Source organism: Rousettus aegyptiacus, unplaced genomic scaffold, assembly GCF_014176215.1.
Source record: "Rousettus aegyptiacus isolate mRouAeg1 unplaced genomic scaffold, mRouAeg1.p scaffold_m13_p_8, whole genome shotgun sequence".
NCBI lineage: Eukaryota > Metazoa > Chordata > Mammalia > Chiroptera > Pteropodidae > Rousettus > Rousettus aegyptiacus.
The window spans coordinates 94,134,265-94,144,898 of record NW_023416311.1 but is presented as its reverse complement, the minus strand read 5'-3'; the positions used below and the strand labels follow the sequence as shown (position 1 = coordinate 94,144,898).

Below are 10,634 nucleotides of genomic sequence, written 5' to 3'. Positions count from 1 at the left end.
CCTTTTTTTTTTTTTTTTTTTTAGGCTGCTGTTCAATCATTTTCAATGTTTTGCAATATCTCCCTTCATGGCTTTAAGTCACTTTGGGGCTCTAAGCATCACATCCTCATGAGGTCTTGTCCACAGCAACAAAGGGGGGATGTTCCCATCCTTAGTCTTCAGTTATCAAGGACCTTTTCCAGAGGTTCTCAGCATAAGCCTCAGCAGGTCAGAGGAGCCAGGGCTGGGTTGTCTGCCTCTGCTCTAGCTACAAATGTGGCTGAGAATTTGCTAGTCTGGCATTTTTAACTTGTACAGCAGGATGTGGGTACTGTTGCTCAGAGAGAGAGAGAGAGTGACTGCCAGAGAGGCAACAACACACTCTTGAAGGTTCTGCAGGCGTGTTTACCCCTGAAGAGCCCTTATTTCTAGGCAGCCATAAAAAGCAGGCGAGATGAGAAGATAATCATGTTTACCTCCAAAAAAAAAATATTCTATTTAAGTGTCAACCATGGTTGGAAGAAAAGATGTTTAATATCTGTGTGTGTGTGTGTGTGTGTGTATGCATGCTCGCACAAAGCACCAAACATAATGTGCAACAATTTTAGTCATGCTATTTAAGGATAATGTAATAACTGAGTTGTCCTTTTGTTCATTCGACCGATATTGGAATCACCTTCTCTGTGCCAGACTTCTCCCTCAAGGGCTGGAGTTACAAACAGGAATAGAAAAAGACCCCTGGTGTCAAGGAGGTGCTGGACCACTGTGAGAGAGACAGACAATCGGAGTGAAGAAATCGTGCATCCAGGATGGAGACATAAGAAGGTGGGATGATGTGCAGCGATGCGTTATGGAACCCAAGGGCTGCCAAGCCTCAGGAAGTACGGAAGCAGAAACAGACTTTCAGAAGCCACGGCTGGCTGATGGTCTCCCACTTTCCCACTTCATAATTTCTTCTTTCCAGTGCCAGCCCTCTTTCTCCTTGTCTGTCCACGTGACTGTAGTTGGCCACCCTACAACTGATGGACTCCCCTACAATTGGCTGTCCCGCCATAGTATGGCGAGGCCATACTACAGGTGCTACAGCCCAAGAGGGAGGCTTGTAAGTGTAAGACACACCCACACGTACCTCTCAGAGATGACGACAGGGAAGAGGAAAGTGGCGGCAGGCAGAGGCGGCGGTCGTAATTTGACTCACTTAAGTTAGCTGTCTGTGCCCACTTTTAGACAGCTTGTTCTACTTCTCGGAGCCTGGAAAAGAGTGAACAAAAACCTTCTGGGTTTGGAGAAGGAAGATGCCACCCACTGTTCGCCCCAGGAAGCGCTGGAGCAGCTTGCCACATGGAAGCTCATGGCAGGTGTGGAGGTGTGGGGCCGGCCCAAGGCCAGACCCTGTTGTTTTTTGGATCGAGTAGGAAAAGTTCCTGCACAGAAATAACTGAGACAAAACAAAATATAAAATAAAATAAAATAAAATAAAATAAAATAAAATAAAATAAAATAAAATAAAATAAAATAAAATAAAATAAAATATAAAATAAAATAAAATAAAATGAAATAAAATAAGAGATCAAGTAGTTCTAGCTTCTCAGAGTAAACCAAAGTAATTTTCTGATGTTACTTCAGGAAGGAAGATGTTGGGGTGCTGTGCCCAAGACCATGGTCATCCTGGGGCTCTTTTAAAAGTTCCATTTCTGTAACCAATTACAAGGTAAATGCTTTTATTATGAGTTGGTCTTTCTGGGGTAGACATTTCAGGTCTCAAAGACAAGGAAACTTTAGGAAAGCTCAACTTCATCACTGGGGAAGGTGAGAGTGGTTATAAGGGGGACAATATCTTTGCTGTTTTTAGCTGGCATTTCTCCCCAAAGCTAACACATATTTCACCTCCACTTCAAATTAAATACTTGGAGTAGTAGGTGCAAAAGCTCATCTTGTTTTAACGTCAAAGCTCATCATTGTTCCCTTCCTTAGCAGGTTCCAGAAGCCTGAGGCTGTCTTCATGGGAGAGGAATTCACACTGTTCATTCTTCTCTGTAGGGAGGAAAGGTGAAGTAATATGTTTTGAAAAAGTGGCTTCTTTCTGCCCTATGAGAAAGTGGGTCAAAGGGGAATCGCTGTTTCTTCTCTGCTGTCTGGGATCTCTAGTTTTAAAGGATGGTGGGAGTTGTTACTGCTGGGCCATTAAAGCAATTTCGAGAAGGATAAGGAAAAGAAAGAAAAAAAGAATTAAAAAATAAGCTCTTTGGTGGGTGAAAGCGAGGGATTCTGAAAAGTTGGAGGTAGTGGTAATGGGAGCTGCTGCCCAAGAAAGGCCACGGGATGCCCCCCAGAAGAGATCCGTTTGGAGGCCGCTCTTGAGCTACCGTCCTGTCAACCTTCCTATGCAGCTCAGGCAGTTTTCACTCCACATTCTGGCTTTCTTTATTTTTATAACAATTTAATCCCACGTACCTAATCTACTGGAACTTCGCACTCAATACCCTCCTTGCCCCTTCTACTGGCTCCTGCCATTTATCTGAATTTAAATCTGCCTCTGGAGGGCCTATGAACACCAAGGTGTGATGACAGTGGCAGTGAAGGCCCATTTAATCTTCAAGTCATCTGTTCATGTAGATGTGTATCAAGACTGTCCCTCCAACATACTGATCATGCAAGTGGCCCTGGGATGGCCCTCATTCCTGTTTGCTCAGTTCCTTCAAGTCCCAAGGCCTTTCCCACGCTATTCCATGCTCGCTTAGTCTTGAGGGCATAGGAATCCCTCTGAAGCAGTTACTTCCTCTCTGCAGCAGTTAGGTCACAGGACTCCCGTCTCTGGGCCTCAGTGACTTTTTGCCTGTCCCTCTTTTCACTGAGCACGAAGCAATTTTTTTTTCTGGTGTGGAAAAGGCCCCCCTCCCCCAATCTCACTTCCAAACATTTGTCTCTCCAAACGCCTCTCAGCACCACTATGGGCTTTAGGCTTTCAGAAGCCACAATCAGGAAGGAGTCTGTCTGTCTGTGTCTCTTGCTCTCATCCCCTTTAGTTTTTCCCATCCTCTCATATCCCTCCCAAATGGCAATGGCATTCAATATTATTTGCTAAAAATGAGAATAAATGAAAGAGAAAAATACATGAAAAAAATTAGGCCTTCAAAATATTATACATACACCTGGGTGGGAACCTCTTAATTCTCGATCTAGAATTAAACCAGTTGACACATCTGGAATCACAATCACCTGTGTGCTTGCTACAAATGCAGATTCCCGTGCCCCACTCGAAGTCTACTGAATCAAAATCTTTTTCCAGGCAATTATTTCTTAATTAATTATTTTATTTCAAGATACTTTATTTTTAAAACAGGTCATAATGCTAAGCTTCTGTCCCCTTCTGCCAAAGTACAACTATAAATGCTTGCTCGGCAGTTGAGAGGCACTCCTTAGTAGCATGTTTGAAAAGTGGATACAAATCCATGTAAAACAAATATTCAAATAGTTTCCATAGGAACACAGACAAGCGTGACCCTATCTCTTAGTCTTCTATCTGTGCCAACCCTACTTATTAAAGACGTTTCAAAACTAGCAGCAATGAAGTTAAATGGTCCCCACAAATCCCTTTATTCAAGTTATAAGTAACAGCTATAAGAATGGCATCTGCCCATTAATACCAGCTGAAGCATCTGCCCATTAATACCAGCTGAAGCATCTGCCCATTAATACCAGCTGAAGCACAGGCTGCTGGGTGGCGTTGCATCTAGCTCTCGCAGGCACAGGTCGTGGGCAGAGTGCTGACATCCCGCTCCTCTATTTCGGGTGGGAAGTTTTGGTTCCGGATTTGCTGCATCAATTGCCATGTTGGCCCTGACATCACAAAGTGGGTAGTTGGCCTCTGGAATCCATTGAAAGTAGAAGCGGCAGCAACAGTGTGAACACCTGTGTTTTCAAAGAGCATCCAGTTACCCACATGCAACTTGGGCAAGCCTCAATAATGTGGTTGAGGCTGTCGCATGTCGGTCCCCATATGCTGGATGAAAATATTTCTCAATTAGTTTGGGCCTCTTCTGCAGAAGGGCCTTCAAGTGCACAAGATCATAGAGAATATGATTAGATGATCAGTATGCTCCATCATTCACATAATACATAAAGTATTTTTTTGCTCCATTCATCTTCAGCATCAGAGCCTGTTTGTTCCTTCAACATGAGATTTTTTGGCAATGATATTAACTGCAAGCATGAAAGCTGATGCAATTTCCAGGCAATTCTTATGCACACTAAAGCTTGAGACTATCTTAGTCCCAGCCTTAGCCATGTCACCTACTTGGTTTTAATACTAAGTTGTGCTTGTTCCCAAGCTGGTTCAGAGCACTTCAAGGTGTGTTCAAATTACATGGGGACTTATTAGTTTGGCTCTGGGACCTGAGATTCTGCATTTGTAATAAATGTTCATGTGATGCTGCTGCTGGTTGGCGGTCTACACTTTGAGTGGCAGCGTTAGAGTCTATGTTGATTTCCTTTGCAGACCCGTAAAGTCATCTCGAGAGCTTTCAAGTCCCTGGTGCCAGTGGCTTGCATGAACTGGATTAGAGATCGCCACACCCTCGAAGATAGTGTGCTTTGTCGCCTGGGCTCTACCCAGTGGTCATCCAGACTCATTCTGCCTCCCTGCTCTCCCCTTCCCTCCCATCACTGATCTGCTGTTCCCACCCTCACTCTGCTACCCCTCCTCTGGCCTTAAGGGGTAACTCCACTGCCATCCTCTGGTTTTCCTCACACTCTGGACCTCCTCTAACTGTACATAAATAATTGAGCATCTCTAAAAGAGCTTTAAATTTGCTAATAGGTAAGTCCTTCCTCCTGGGAGAAAAGGGGAAATGAAACATGAGCAAGCAAATAAAGGTGAGTCAAGAATTCTTTTTTCTCTTTTGTTCCACCATTGGTAGAAAAAAAACATTACACATTCCTACATTATCCTTTTCTTTGAAAGAAGAACTGAGCTTGTGGGAACTCCTGCCCCTTTGTGATGATAAGTAGAGGGAAAGAGAGCCCCAAACTTGCTTGCTTTATTCTTCAAGTCCTTGGGGAGTGGCAGAGAGAGTTATAGAATTTAAAAAGTGGTGAGATTTTTTTTCTGCAGCCTGGAGAACTTCTGATGGTGAAACTAGCATGTCTTTAATTTTTGTTACTTAATAATAAGAAAGCAGGTCTAAACTAGAGGTATAGAGAAAGCCAGACCTTTGGTACTCTCCAGACATGGAGAATCATCAGTCACATCGAAAGGTCTAATAGTTGGAGTGAAGCCACCAGTGATCAGTGGACTGTCATGACAATGGATTTAGAAAGAGACCCCTGACCTGTGGTTGCTGATCTGTGGTCCTGGACTGGAGTGAGATCCCCAGGGCCTGGGAGAATAACCGTGAAAGTCACCAGCCAGACAAAGATGGCACCTCTCAGAGTGGAACCACCCAAACTAGGGGGTGCAGAAAGCTCCATCAGCATCACCTGGGGGAAATTTAATAACAATAATTTCAACTTCCATCCAGAGAGGCTGATCCAGCAGGGCCCAGTGAACTATATTTAAAAAATATTCTTTGGGTGATTTTTGACATACATTCAGGTTTGAGAACCAATATCTTAACACGTGATTTGCCCAATTTTTTGCAGAAAATTTTATTCTTTAGATAAATATCTATTGAACTACCATTATATGTCATGCATTGTTCTATGCCCTGGGCAAGCGGTCTTGAATAAGACCGACAAGATCCCTAGAGCTCTGAGATATGAAACAGACAAAGATAAAGGATTTTTATAAAGAAGTTAATGTTTTATCATTTGGCAGAAGATATTATGTTTTACTAAGCCCCCGAAGAACCACTGGATTCTGTAGTGCACAGTTTGAGAACCATTCTCTTGCGGGGCTGAGAAGCAGCTCAGGGCAATCAAACCAGAACAGGCCATTCTGTTTCCTGGTTGATAAGGTGAAGGCACCTCACGGTCACATTGCGAGTTACACAAGAACCAAACACAGAGAGTATGAAGTACAGGGCTTGGTGCGCAGTTGGCCCACTTTTCATTGTCATTCTCTTTTCTTGCTCTTTACTTGGAGACAGCTTACCTAAGTAAGAGGGCGAGTGAGAGGAGGGAACAAGAATATACCCGGAAATGCATTGCGAGAGGGACCTGCTGTTCAGGGGGTTAATGGGGAGTACCAAATGCAGAGGCCAAGAAAAGGCCCAACCATAGCAAGGAGCAACCACAGATATAAAATGGTGCAGCTGCTGTGGGAAATGGTCTGCAAGTTCCTCAAAAAGGTTAAACATAGTGCCACCATATGACACATCAAGTTCACTCCTCAGTACAGACCCAAGAGAAAGGAAGACGCGTGTCTACACAAAAAGCTGTATACCAACGTTCCCAGCAGCACTGTTTAAGATGGCTGAAAGTGGAAACAGCCCGAATGTCCATCGAGTGGTGAATGGGAAACAAAATATGGTATATCCGCACAGTGGAATATTATTCAGTCATAAAGAGGAATGAAATACTTATAGGCACAACAGCGTGGATGTGAAAACATTATGCAAAGCGAAGGAAACCAGTCACAAAAGACCACACGTTAAACGATTCCATTTATAGGAACTGCTCAGAGTCAGATATTCTACAGATGAAGAAAGCAGGTCAGTGGTGTCCAGGGGCTGGAGGAAAGAGGGAATGGGGGATAACTGCTAATGGGCATGGGGTTTCTTTTGGGGCGATGAAACATTCCGAAATTAGATAATGGTGATGGCTGTACAATCTCGGGAATATACTAAAACCCACTGAATTGTACACTTTGAAAGGGTGAATTTTGTGGTATGTAAACTATGTCTCAATAAATTTTTTCTTTTTCTTTCTTTCTTTCTTTCTTTCTTTCTTTCTTTCTTTCTTTCTTTCTTTCTTTCTTTCTTTCTCTTCTCTCTCTCTCTCTCTCTCTCTCTCTCTCTCTCTTTCTCTCTCTCCTTTTTTACAGAAGCAACCATGGAGAATAAAGTCAATTCATGTTCTGTAGATGAAAACTAAGAAGCAGCTCAGAGCCTCAGCTAGGACTCACCAGAGGATGCAATTAGGGACCCAGGGTTTAGATGACATGAAGACAAGACTGCCTTTGTGTTTGGGAGCTTGAAGAATTGATCCATCTCTTAGAAAAGAAAGATTGGTGATTAACAAAACTATGCCTGTTATACTTACAATGATTATTTCTTGGCCTACATTGACTGTTTATCTATGTTTGCTTAATTCATTTTGTTGTTTTTCAAAGACTTAGTTCTAGAAGCCCACTCAGCTGGTTAGAAATTCAGTGCTGGGCCTTGGAGCAGTACGGGTTGGTGATCTTGGGGACTAGACATCACCTTTCACTTTGCCCACCAGAAAACAGGCACACAGGTCTTGATGGGTAGAACTCCTTGAACAAAGACCTTTACAGGCTCCCTTTGGGTGGGAGAAGAAAGCATTTTTGGGAGGAGCAATTTGAAATTTACATGCTGTATGACAATGCGCTAGGGGGACAGAAGGTGTTTTCAAGCATGAAGAGTTTGGATCATTAATGGGAATGAAAGCCTGCCAGGGAATTGTTATTCTATATTCTGGCTCACCATTGCCTTCAGGTTTTTTCCTGCGAGTGGTTCTGACAATATGCCATTTTACAGAATGTGTCACTGTCGTTTTGGAGCTGCTGCATATGCTCTGCTGCACATTTGGGATTACTACATCAGGTTGGAAAAACCGATTAAAAAAAATCTTTTGAAGTTTGCCCTTAGCATTTTGCAAAGAGGTTGCTCACCAGCTGTTTGTTTATACTCTCTAGTTATTGTTTTTGCACATTATCAATGAGTAGCATGCAATTACATCATTACAATGACAAGCAGTGAACTGGATTCCCAATAGCGCATTTCTGGGAAATAGATGTACTTTCTCTCTAATCCTAGAGCCCTGAAGAGACTCCATGGTTCGACAAGCCAGTGGCTCCAGGGAGATGAGGGTCCTATTGGCAATTGCCAAAGCCTAGGGTTTCTGGCAGCCCTCACCAGGCCATTAGCCAACAAATTTCAACTGTTGCTGAGACTCCGAGACTGAGGTTTGCCAGGGGTACCCATTTAAACCTCTTGCTACCCTTATTTCCGACCCAAATAATTCATCACAAACCTCCCTTCTGCTGGAATTGACACTGAATTAAAATGATCCCGAAGATCTGGACATAATTAGAACCTCATTCATTCATTCATTCATTCATTTTAAAAATAAGAGCTTATAGAGATATAATTCACATACCATAAAACTCATTCTTTTAAAGAATACAATTTAGTAGTTTTTAGTGTATTCATAGAGTTAGCATTACTACTCTCTAATTTTAGACCATTTTCATCACCCCTTCCCCCCAAAATCTTGTACCCATTAGTGGTCGCGCACAATTCCTCTTCCTCTCCCAACCCATGGAAACCACTAAGCTACTTTCTGTCTCCAGGGATTTGCCTCTTCTGGACATTTCATACGAAGAGAATCATACAATATGTGGTCTTTTGTTACTGGTCCTTTGACTTAGTCTAATGTTTACAAGGTTTATTCATATTGAATGTATCTATATTCATCATTGAAAAAAATTTAAATTGTGGTAAAATACACATAACATAAAATTTACTGTCTTAACCATTTCCAAGTGTCTAGTTTAGCGGTGTTAAGTATAGTCACACTATTGTGCAACAATCTCCAGAGCTCTTCATCCTGCAAAACTGAAGATCTGCACGGATTAAACAATAAGCCTTTATTCCACCCCAACCCCAGACCCTGGTGACCACTGTTCTACCTTCTTTCTTCATGAATCTGACCACTTTAGGTATCTTAAGAAGTGGAATCATACAATATTTGTCTTTTTGCGACTGGCTTATTTCACTTAGCATAATGTCCTTGAGGTTCGTCTATATGGTAGCATGTGTCAGAATGTCCTTCCTTTTTAAATCTAATGTTTCATCGTATGTGTATACCACACTTGGTTAACCATTCATGTGTCCACGGACACTCGGGTTGCTTCCACCTCATTGCTATCATGAATAATGCTGTTTTGAACATTGGCGTACAGATAGATGTCTGAGCCCCTGCTTTCAGTTTTTATGGGCATATATCCAGAAGTGGAATTGCTGGATCATACAGTCATTCTATTTGTAATATTTTGAGGAACTGCTATGCCATTGCCACAGTGCTGTACCATTTTACATTCCCACTAACAGTGCACAAATGTTCCAATTTCTGCTACATTCTTGCTCACGGTCGTTATTTCCTGTTTATTATTATTATTAATAATAGTAGCTGTTCTAATGAGTGTGAGTGGCATTTATTCATTCTTAATGGACATCTGACACATTGTGCTAGATGGGCACTTATCTAGTCTAGCCAACCCCCCTAACATTGAATTAGCAACAAAGCCCAGCAAGCCCTCATGTAGGAGGGGTTTGTGCAGGCATTATGATCACTTGGGAAGGAAACTGGGATGTTTCAGAGCAGGCTTAAACAAGATAGGTGTGGAGAAGGCACGTGGAAGGCAGGACCTTCCATTTATCCAGGGGTTCCCTAAGTGTGGACCATTGCATAGGGGTTTTGCCCATTGCATAGGGGTTTCTTAGAGGCAGTTGCCTGTACCTCAGCTCTGATTCAAATCCTAAAGAATAATTCTGATTCAATTCAGCTCTGATTCAAGTCTTATTCAACCTGGTCCTATCCCATGAGGTAAGATTTTAGGACTCCAGCGATGGCCAGTTTTATGTGTTAACCTGGCTAGGCTATGGCTAGGTTAAATACCAGTCTAGATATTGCTCTGAAAGCATTTTTTTTTGGATGTGATTAACATTTAAATTAGTAGACTTTGATTAAGCAGATTATTCTCCTTAATATGGAGGGGAATCCAATCAGCCGAAGGACTTAAATGTAAAGGCAGGAATTTCTCAAGGGAGAGGGAATGCTACCCACAATCTGTAACATCAAGACTTCATACTCAAGATGGCAACATCAGCTCTTCCCTAGGTCTCCAGCCTGCCTAGCAGGTTTGCCAGCTCCCACAATCCTATGAGTCAATCCTGAAAATAGCTCACGCTCCGTCCTTACGTTGTCCCGTCGTCGGATGATCGGGGGCCGCCGGTGCAGCGAGCCACAGACTCTACCCGCGACTCCCACTCCTCCTCTCCGCATCTACTTCTTCTTCTCCTCCTCCTTCTCATCCTCCTCCTCCTCTTTCCTCCTCCTCCTCCTGTTTCCTCCTCCTTTTTCCTCCTCTCTCTCCCCCCTCTACACACACACACACACACACACACACACACACACACACACACACACACACACCCTATTGATTCTGTTTCCTTTGGACAGCCCTGACTAATACAACTACCCGAAAGTCTAAAGATATACAGCCTTTGTCCTTTCATAATCTGGAGTTAGCGTGGATATTTACAGCTTGTGGGGGTGGCCTCACGCTCGGGCGAAAGGAGACGTGGAAGGAAGTACGATATGCACTGATGGCCTGATTTAACAAAGCAGCCTGCCTTGAAAGAAACTTTTTAAAATCGTGTTCTCTTTGCCCATCGCAGCTTTCTATCTATTCGTCCTTCCGCTGCTGTTTGTTTTTCTCCGTATTGTGGGGAATTTGCAAGATACAGCCT

General features: G+C 42.9%; 1 pseudogene; it reads right to left on the bottom strand.

Moving 5' to 3' along the window:
• Nucleotides 1-3,619: 3,619 nt before the first annotated feature.
• On the bottom strand, nucleotides 3,620-4,267 carry LOC107507245 (annotated as a pseudogene).
• Nucleotides 4,268-10,634: the final 6,367 nt, after the last annotated feature.